Consider the following 10302-nt stretch of genomic DNA (forward strand, 5'->3'; position numbering starts at 1 on the left):
TCATGAGAGAGAAATGGAGGATTCTGGGTGTGGAATAGTGTATTTCCTGTCAGACACAGTTGCTCTATCAGATGACCTTGACTGTTTTTCTTTTTGACAAGTTCAGTAAACTAGAGAAACTCTTATCTTCTTAATTCCAATACCCTTAATCTCCTAGGGTTAAGTCAGTATCAAAGTTACTGATTATACAATTCATTTACAATGTAACCAGCCATTACAGAAAGATGTAAATAATCAATTATAATATTTTATCTTTGAGAAAGATCACCACCAGCGTCATTTCTAACACTCATTGAAACTGCAGATGATTTACCTCTGGAAATACAGTTTCACAAATCAATTCACATAAGATACTTCTCTTACAAGTCTCTTCTCAGGAATTTTCTTCAACCTCTTTGAATGATAAAGGTTAAAACTTCCACTAGAAAAAAGGCCCCTTTCTCCATCTTCTTGCTTTCTTATCTTCTCTAGCTTCTCTATGGCCATAACAGGAAAACAGAAACTTCAGCTTCTCTAAGGCCATTACTCTCTCCCAAGAAACAGTTGAAAATGCCATTTCATCAATATTCCTTTTGGATCTTAAAGATACAGAAACAGCATCTGTAATCTCTGTAGGAGAGCCAAGGGAAACAGGTGTGTTTGGCCACGGGGAATGTTGAGTGGAGAAGGGCATTTCAGGAAATGGCAAAAGACATCAATAAAACTTTTTTTTAAGCTAAAGCCTAATACAAATAGTGTCTATGTCTGGGTAAACCCAAAACCCCTTTGGGCTTTGGCTGGCTGTTTCTATATATAAAAGGCCAGGAATGTGGGTAGGCTGGTAGAAGAGACCACGACCTTGCCCCCTGGGCTTAACTTTGTCTCTGTTTTTTTTTCTCACAGGCACATCTCTGTAGGAGAACAGAAGAGGATTATAGTGTTGGAAAACTAGGGAACACAGATTTCCCAGAGCCATTTGATAGTTATTAGGCAAATATCACTCTCATGGCTTATAGTCGAGCTTGATTAAAATCAAGAGTCACAGGAAATTCTCAACATGAACTAGAGTGATGTCACATGCCAGCATCCTAAGTCAAGGAAGAGATGAGAAACCTCAAAGTTGAAATTAGGAAAAGAGACTCCATGCAATACGGAGTCTATGTATGTAGCAGAGGAACATTCAAGATAATCATGGTGTGGGCACAGTGGAAGGAGGCATCTTAATAACATCACCAGAAGGCATCAGTGAGTCTGAAGCTTTAGGATCATGACCTGTTTGTCCCTCCTGACCAGATATGTTCCTTTTTTATTTGCCTCTCTGTCTGTGCCATATGTGTGTCAACTCTGTCCATTGATAGCATGTGACCCTCTTTATGAGGTTTATGAGGGTTTTATGAGGGAATGTTTTAATTGCTGCTTTTCTTAAGATTTCAGGCAATTCATGAAATGCCTTTGCTTTAAACTTATTGTATTTTCCTGCTATTAAAGGTAAAAACATTGGTGAAAGCTCTTGAGCTATGCTTGTGAGTCAATGCAGACCTACCCAGTACTTAAAATCCAGAGCAGTGATCTATGGAGGATCTGCACTAGGGCATACCCCTGAGAATTATATGGGTGCCTAGCCATCTTTACTAACTACTGCCTGGTTTTCTCCACAACTTGCTTAATTCATTGACAATGCTCAGGCATTGTCCTGGGTCTTCATTTCATTTCACAAATAAAGACTTTGTCCTGATTTTGAAGATGCTTCCTCAACATATGAAATTCTTTTAACCAGGATAATTTTTTAATATATATGAATTGCTTCTTTCTAGAATGTTCTATTGCTACCACATTGAGCACGATCAAATGATTCCTGAACTCTTCATACATCTGGGCCATATCCCACATCTTGATCTTTAAAATGGAGAGCAGAAGCAGAAGGCCACAGAGAGGGGAAACAATTACTAAGAGGTTAGATAAAAAAAAAAAATTTAAACCCTAGTAAAATACAAATTCTGTGCATGGAGAAAATACTGTCCATTCTCTCCAGGGAACCGCGGCCTCAGGGGGTGGCAGTAGATGGACACAGTGGCCAAGTGATGAGGAGTTCCTGGGCCAAGTTGGAAGCTTCAGAAATGTGAGTTGATAATAGTCAAATGGAAATGATAAAGTAGAACTGGAGCCCAGGAGCAACAAGGGACAGAGCCAGAACGTGGAGGGACAAATCTGAGCCTTGCCCTTCACTGGTATTATGATTGATATGAATGTACAGCATTAAGGAAGGGTAGACTCTTAGGCAACCCTGAGGGCCTTCCCCTCTATCCCAGGATAGTCTAAAGGATTGTACACATTCATCAGAGCAGAGAGCTACTTGACTCTCATAAAGCCAAGTACATTTCCCTTTCAGGGAAACCTCAATCCCATAGTCATGTGCGTCTTAAAGACTGAAGAGGTCCCTGAGAGAGGTGGGTGGCCATTATGTGAGATTATGTGAGAAGCTCCCAAAATTGATCCCAGTCTGACATCAGAACTTCAGCTTGGGGACATGAATTCTATGTATATAAGTAGTCAAAAAAGATTGATAAAGCACCTGCTATGTTCCAGGCACTGTGCTAAACTCTGGGGATACAAAGAAAGACAAAAGATAATCCCTGTTCTTAAGGAGCTCACAACAATCTAATGAAGGAGATAATGTGCAAGCAAATGTACAAACACAAAAGATACAGTATGAATTAGAAATAATCTCAGATGGGAGGCACTGGAATTAAGAGAGACTAGATAAAACTTCTTATAGAAAGTTGGATTTTAACTGGACTTGAAGAAAACCAGGGAAGCCAGGAGGCAGAGATGAGAAAAGAGAGTATTCCATGCATAAGGACAGCCAGTGAAAATACCCAGAGTCGGGAGAGGAGGGTCTTGTTCCAGGATGACAAGACCACTGTTACTAGATCACAAAATACTTTGGGGAAGGTGTGTAAGGTATAAAAAACTGAAAGGTGGGGAGGGGACAGCTTATGAAGGGCTTCAAATGCCAAACAAAAGCTTTGTATTTGATCCTGGAGATGATAGGGAGTCACTGGAGTTATTGAGTAAGGGGCATGAAATGGTCAGACTTGTGCTTTAGGACAGGTATTTATTTATAAAACCTATACCCAATAGTATTTGTCCAACAGTATGTACATCTAGGGCAAAAAGTACAGACAGATAATCAGCTGGAAACAGAGTTGCAAAGGAAGAGAGGATTAGATTGTTTTGAGGAAATTGTAAAATTATTTTATTGACCCCAAGCTTCCCATGAAAGCAAGAGTTCGTTTTATTAATATTAATGCTTTATCATAATTGCTGTAAGGCAGTGAGTGACCTATGGAATACCACAGCCTCTGAAGGGCTAAGGATGTGTATCATCCATCTTTAGAAAGCAATGGAGAGGCTGGTGGGGATGTGTAGAGTGGAATGGGAATAGGAGACAAGGAATGGAGATAGCAGCCCTTAAGCAAAAAGAAACTCCAAAGATCAAGAATAAAGGATGTCATCAAAGAATTGTATGGCAAGAAGAGAAGATGAGTTTGTCATGTGACAAGACCTAGGGATGACAGACACACTTCCAGAGTGAACTAGTACCCTCACAAGCTCAGGACAAAGCAAGAAAATCTTCCAACACATTGGTTAGACACCCCCCCCCCCCATATGGTGAATTTTTGGGAGACCGTAGCAAGATTTGCACAGGATGGTCAGGCATGGATGAGTTGTAAGCTACATCTCCAGAGAGAACTCTTAAACTGAAGAGATTATTTACAAAACCTAGACCAGAAGGGAGAAAAATGTTTTCACTCATTTGGGGCTGTCTGGAAAATTACTGATTCTGTCAAGATTTAAAAAAAAAAAAAAAAAAAGGATCTCTTGCTTCCTGGTGAATTTATATCATTGTTTTGTATTGTAGTTCCTTTCAGCAATTCCTTTTGTCTTATGTTCTCCTTCCCACACCTTCCCAACACAGTGTTGGACACCTCAAGGGAGTTTAACTATATGCTTTCTAAAAAAAATGAAGTAAAGAGTTAAGCTTAGGGTTTTTGTGCTAAAAGTCAGGGCCAAGTTGGAGCAAGAGGCAAGAATCAAATCTGCCATTCCCCAGCAGTGGGCCAGGGGGCCAGTGTTCCTTATGGGCTCATAGGACTTAAAACTGAAAGGAGCCTTAGAGATCATCTCATAGCCCATCCTTCTCATTTTACTGATGACAAAACTGAGGCCCTTGTCCAAGGTCATAAGTTAATAACCAGAAGGGCTATGATTTGAACTCAGATTCTCTAAACCAAAATCAAGTGTTTTTTCCCCATATCATAGCTGCCTCATCACATCATAGCTTCAGGAGGAGGAAGGTTTTCATCAAGCTTTCACCTTAACAGCTCCAATAAACCCAAACAACACCATTAACCAGGGTCAGAGAGCCAACACAAAATAAAGGGTAGCCCAAGTGAAACCAATAGCTGTGATGAGGTCAATGCTGAGTATAGATCTGGGCTGGCTGTCCCCACCTCCTAGATAACAAGGGAAGGTATCAGACTACAGGGTCCCTTTCCGACCAGGGAACTAGGCTATAACTAGAAGTTCCTAAAGTTGGGACCATAAGCCTTGGAGGATGGAGCCTGAATGATCTTGAAGCGGACAATCCCTGCCCTGACTCCCAGCTCAGGATCTCTGTAGTGAGGATCACTGTGCTGACAACACACAGACACACGAAAACATTCCTTGGCACTTGGGTGTTGGGAGAGCAGATTTTTCATCCTGCACCTCCACCCCTTAAAGGACTACAGACTGCTGGACATTATGGACTTACTTGTTCTCCCCATTTTTAACATGCTCTACCCTTCTCCAAAAAGGAAAAAAAAAACACCCAGAGCCAGCACTGCTGGTTGGGCCTAAGCCATGCTGAGCACATGGATACCAAGGGACTTGTTTCCTTAGCAACAGGAACCACGTGACAGGAACACATGGAGACCCAGTCAGCCGTTTCCTAGCAACAATCATGGCAAGCTCCATGACCTTCCTTCCTCTTGGCTCCTTGAAGGTGGTTCAGGGTTTGCAGTTGGGGAAGCTGGGTTTTTAATTTTGGAAATTAACTCAGTGGTGAATTTTTCCTACTTTAGTCTATGTCTAGATGACTGATAACCAGATATGGAAAATGAACCCAAGACCAATCCGAAGGATTGCACGGGTTTGCCAGGTCTGAATTAGCACCATAAATAACCATAACAACAACAACAAAAAAAACAGGGTTTACTCTGGCCTTCCAAAATGACCTACCACAGGCAGTCACACCAGCTGATCCAGGATGTAAGTCTTAGATTTGCTTAACTCCACATATAACCCCACACCAGACCCTCTTGAAAGGGAAAAAACCTTCTAACAAAACATTAGGGGCACAGGCAGAAGGCTGCCATGTGAGGTCTCCTTTCCCAAGGCTCATAGTCCAGGATACCCAATAGGCCTCCTTCTTATACAGATGAAGGGTCTGAGGTAGGAAAGGAAAAAAAGACAGTTGGACAGAGACAAAGAGGGAAGAATGAGGTACAGGCAGAAAGAGTGAGACAAAGAAGAATATTATATAGTTTCACAATTCCCATTATATATATAGGCAAATATATATGTATATCCATAAACATAGTATTTCTATAGTACTCTAAGGTTTACAAGGTACTTCACTCTTTCACCCCATAAGATGGGTAGAACAAATATCCCCTCTAACAGAGAACTGAGGTCAGAGGTTAAGTGACTTGCCCAAGGTTGACAGTCTGATTCAAATCCTAGGACTTCATATTACTTCTCAGTGATAAGCAGAGTCAGAAGGACGACTGTCAGAACTACAGCTCATTAAGCAGTGAAGATCAAGATGCCTAAGTCCCTAGGGACTAGAGCAGGCTGGGTAGACAATATAGGAAGATCCCAGAAACAGGCACCTGATGATATGAATGGCTTCTTAGAGGAATCCAGAAGTAAATGGAAGACAGACATCAAATATGGTCAGCATTAAGGAGTCCTGGCAACAGACAGCATGGAACAGGCTCTAGTCCTTGGGACTATGAGGCACATTACGAATGTTTAGGACTAGGTTCCAGGTGAAGGGGAAGACTTACTCCCAAGGGTAAGGGGAGCATTCTGGGCTCTTGTCAGAGCTCTGATGTCATAAAAGTTTTATTTGCTTTTTTAAAGCTTAATTTGATTTTGTTTTAAGGTTCATTGGCTGCTTTTTCCCCCTCTGAACATGCATAATGCTTGCAGATAATCAAAAGGAAGGAACTGAAGTCAGACATAGGACTATGTAGAGATTTTTAGGGGAGAAATAACAGTCAGATACTTAAGAGACAATAGAGGCTGGAGCAACAGCACAGTGCCAGAGGGACCCTTCCGCTCTGCCCTGCCAGTGTCAAAATCTGTGACAGACAAATCCATTAGATTGTAAGCTCCTTGGCGGCAGGAACTGTCTTTTACCTCTTTTTGTATCCCCAGCACTTGGCATAGAGTCTGGCACATGGTAGACTCTTGATAAATGTTTAATGATTGATACTCCGCGTGCTCTGGGAGGCATTGACCCTAGGATTTGTTTTGTTTTTTATTTTTAACAGTGCTCCCTTTCCTATGAGAGATGCTGCAAAGACAGACAAGTACATGAACCAGACTAATGAACCATGGAATGGGGGACCTGGAGGAACAAGATGAAAGTGAGATAGTACAACGGAGTGGATAGAGTGCTAGATTCCATAGGAATGGAATCAATCAATCAATAAACATTCATCAAGCATCAACTATATGCCAGGTACTGTGCTAAGCACTGGAATTAGCAAGATGTGGCTTAAAATCCTACCTCAGATGCTTACCAGGTGGGTGACCATGGACAGGACACAACTTCTCTGAACTACATTTCCTTACCTGAAAATAATAGTAGCACTACCTCACAGGGTTGTGAGGATCAAAAAACATAATGTATGTAGAAGACTCTGCAAACTGAGTGGTCCTACATACATGCCAGCTATGATGATGATGATGATGATGATGATGATGATGATGATGATGATGATGATGGTGATGATGGTGATGATGATGATGATGATGATGATGATGGTGATGATGATGATGATGGTGATGATTTATTATTACCATCTTCCAGTATCCATGGAAGCAATGGATGTGAGGCTACTAGAGAAGCCAAGGGCCCAGCCTAGTATGGACCTACCATAGAAGTGATGGTGTTCCTTCTCTTCATTGCCACATTTGGAAGAGAAAGATGGTCCACTATAAGACCATGAACTTCTGGGCTGGAGCATTACTACTCCTGTGCTGCAACTGGGAGGCTGAAGAGTGAGGAACCAAACACTTCCTCAAGATGGGTTTTTTTGCTTTGAAGAACGGAACTGAAAAGAAGTGAATTGTTGTGCCTTTTGATACAAGTGGTTGAGGCTTTTCATTTTACCTTTTGAAAAAATGCAATCTAATTAACTGCTGCCCCACTATGACCTGAGTGAATAACACAGCTTACTGGGTCTGGAAAGAAAAGACTGTAGCTACTAGGTGGGAGTGGAGGCATGTTACTATTATATCATGATTGATACATACTCCTAGATAAAGAGCCCAGGCAATAACAGTGAGGGGTAAAGTGCTCTGTGGTGGATAGGACCCAAATGACAACACTATCACATAAAAAGCAATTTTACAAGAATAAAATCAATGAAAAGAGAATCTATTGCCAAATCTTTCATTTCTACCTTATCAACATTTCTTGCATATATCTTTTTTCTCTCCATTCACACAACCACTACTCTAGCTAGAAGCTTATTGCTTCATTACCTTCCATTTCCATAACCTTGCTTCAAGTGTGTCCCCACTCTAATTTCTCCTCTATTCAGCTATCAAAGCAATTTTCCTAAAAGGTAAGCCTGATTATGTCACCTCCCTACTCAATAAACTTCAGTGGCTCCCTATTTCCTCAAGGATCAAATATAAGGTCCTCCAATTTGATTTTTAAGGTCCTTCCCAATCTGACTCCTTCTTACCCTGCCAGGCTCCTTCTGCTTTACAGCCCTCTGCCTATTCTGTGATTCAGTGACAATGAACTTCTTGTTGTTCCTCACATACCACCTTCCATTCCTAACTTCCTGCTTTTGCTCTAGCTATCTCCATGCCTGGACACTCTACCAGCGCCATGCCAGGAAACTGAATTGCTTCCATTTGAATTGACTTAGGAAGAATCTGAAGATCACCTGGCAAGATAAAATACCAGACACCAAGGTCCTTTCTTGAACTAAACAGCCAAGCATTCAAACTCTGCTTCAGAACAACTCCGATGGACTGACCACGATGTCCAAATACAAAACGTATGCTTGCCAAAAAACCAAAAAACTATTTTATGAAGAACTCACAAAGGATAAGCATTCACAAGGTGGTCAGAAGTGATACAAGGACACTCTCAAGGTATCTCTTAAGATCTTTGGGATTGATGGTGTTACCACCCAGCATGGCACGCCCTCATTAGAGAAGGTGCTAGGCTCTGCGGGCAAAGCAGAATTGAAGTAGTTCAAAAGAAAACAAGATGCACAGATTTAGAGAATGCACCCCAAATATTCACATGGCCTATTTGTACCTGACCTGTAGCAGAGCATTCAAAGCTTGGATTGGCCTGATCAGCCACAATCAGAAGCATTATAGCTTGACTTTAACATAGTGACGTCATTTTAGTCCTCTTTGAGAACGAAGGACAACAACCAACCAACCTCATACGTAGAATACTCTCCTTCCTCACCCTGGCCTCTTGGCTTCCCTGGCTTGCTTGAAGATTCAGCTCAAATTCCATCTTCTGTAGGAAGCCTTTCTCAACCCTACTACTACTGGTGTCATCCCTCTGAGACTACCTTCCGTTCACACTGTACATATTTGTATATATACATTTACACTGTACATATTTGGTAAGTATAGTTTTTTCATGTTTTCTCCCCCATTAGAATGTAAGCTTCTTGAGGGTAGGTATTTTTGCCTTTTCTTATATTCCTGGCATGTAGTACAGTGTCTAGTACCTGAGCGCTTAATAAATACTTGTTGATTGACTGCTGGGAATTAATGTAAGTAAATAATATCATGTCATTCCACAATATTGAATTAAGTAAATATTTATTAGGTGCCTCCTATGTGCTAGGCAATGTACTAAGCACTGTAGATATAAAAAGAGGCACTAGGTAGTCCCTGCTTTCATAGAGTTACAATCAAATGAAAGAGACAACATGTAAACAAATATACACAAAGCAAGCTATATACAGGATAAATAGGAAATAATTAATAGAGAGAAAGCATTGAAACTAAGAGGGGCTGGAGGAAGACTTCCTATAGGAGATGGGATTTTAGTTGGGTGAGCCAAGGAAGTAAGTAGTCAGGGTGGAGGAAGGACAGCAGTCCAGGTGTGGATAACAACCAGACAAAATGACAAGAGATGGAATGTCTTGTTTGTGGAAGAGCCAGGAGAGCAGTGTCACTGAATTGAAGAGTAAGTGTTACATAAGGCATAAGAAAATTGGAAATGTAGAAAGGGGCAATGTTATGAAAGTCTTTGAATGCCAAAGAGAGCATTTTGTATTTGTTCCTAGAGATGATAGAATATAGATTAGTGGTCAAAGAATACGAAGTTTTCAAAAGAAAAATTGAAAACTACAAATGACCCCCTGAAAATATGTTCAAATCATAAGAGAAATGCAAACTTAACTCTTGAAGTTTCACCTCACGTTATGGAAATTGGCAAAAAAAAAAAAAGATAAGAAGTGGGAACAGTCCAAGTTGAATGGACTGTGGGAAGACAAGCATACTATCTATGAATTATAAATTATCATTTCTCTATGAATAGGACTATGAAGTGGCCCAGCCACTCTGGATATCAATTTAGAAATAGGCATGAGAGGAAGGTGAAACCAAGGTCAAGGAGCAAGGAAGCAATGAAGTAAGTTCCCCCCACCTCCAACCCTAAAGCCCTCCAAATAGAACCAGAAAATGTAGGAAGGAAAAAGTCAAAGTGAGTCACTTTTCCAGCCCAAGTCTGCACAGACAGATAGGTCAAGTCTATGGACACTGAGATATGGTCTGTCCAGGAACAGCTCTAAAGAGAACACTTAGAACCCAAGGAGAGGCTATGTATTCAGACAGGAGGAGGTCCCACACACAAACCTATACTGTGGCATCACAATAGGGACAGGTGCCAAACGGCAGCTTTGTCACCCACTACCCAGTTCCAAGGCAAAATTAGGAGGGATAAGGAATTCTAGAGACAGGAGGAAGTCCAGAAGTATGAAACAGCTGTGTGTGGTTCAT

This window comes from Notamacropus eugenii, chromosome 1 (genome assembly GCF_028372415.1).
Source record: "Notamacropus eugenii isolate mMacEug1 chromosome 1, mMacEug1.pri_v2, whole genome shotgun sequence".
In the NCBI taxonomy this organism is placed as follows: Eukaryota; Metazoa; Chordata; class Mammalia; order Diprotodontia; family Macropodidae; genus Notamacropus; species Notamacropus eugenii.